The sequence below is a fragment of the Seriola lalandi genome, unplaced genomic scaffold (assembly GCF_002814215.2).
Source record: "Seriola lalandi dorsalis isolate HSWRI2012SDOR001 ecotype SW California unplaced genomic scaffold, Sedor1 jcf7180002054307, whole genome shotgun sequence".
Taxonomy (NCBI): Eukaryota; Metazoa; Chordata; class Actinopteri; order Carangiformes; family Carangidae; genus Seriola; species Seriola lalandi.
Genome location: NW_019524860.1, coordinates 160869 through 161449, shown reverse-complemented (window position 1 = coordinate 161449; position 581 = coordinate 160869). Strand labels below are relative to the sequence as shown.

Genomic DNA, 581 nt, shown 5'->3' with positions numbered 1-581 from the left:
GAGAGAGAGGGAGAGAGAGACAGAGAGAAAGAGAGAGAGAAGGAGAAAGAGAGAGAGAAGGAGAGAGAGAGAGGGAGGGGGAGAGAGAGAGAGAAAGAGAGAGAGAAAGAGAGAGAGAGGGGGGATAGAGAGGGATAGAGAGAGAGAGAGAGAGAGAGAGAGAGAGAGAGAGAGAGAGAGGGGGGATAAAGAGGGATAGAGAGAGAGAGAGGGAGAGAGAGCGAGAGAAAGAGAGAGAGAGAGGGAGAGAGAGGGAGAGAGAAAGAGAGAGAGAGACAGAGAGAGAGAGGGAGAGAGAGGAGCAGAATGTGTGGTGGCAGAGAAGTGGTGAGTTTCTGATCCAACCAGTATGACTCATGCATGATGACATATTGTGAGTTAAAGGTGAGGGTCCCACTCCAAATGAACAATTCCCAGATCATAAATACAAAATGTCTGAAATTCAATTGGCGGAGAATTTGTAATTTGAAATGGGACCGGTCCTACTGGTGCTGTGGGAGGTTGTGTGAAGAAATGGTCAGTCTCAGTCCAAGTGTGTGTTCCTGTTCACATGCAGGTTCATTGGAATGGAGAGGGGGGGG

At 48.7% G+C, this 581-nt stretch overlaps 1 protein-coding gene across 12 annotated transcripts in view; it reads right to left on the bottom strand.

Moving 5' to 3' along the window:
- rapgef2b (Rap guanine nucleotide exchange factor 2b) overlaps positions 1-581 on the bottom strand; it is a 103156-nt gene that overhangs the window by 4683 nt on the left and 97892 nt on the right. The window lies entirely within an intron of this gene.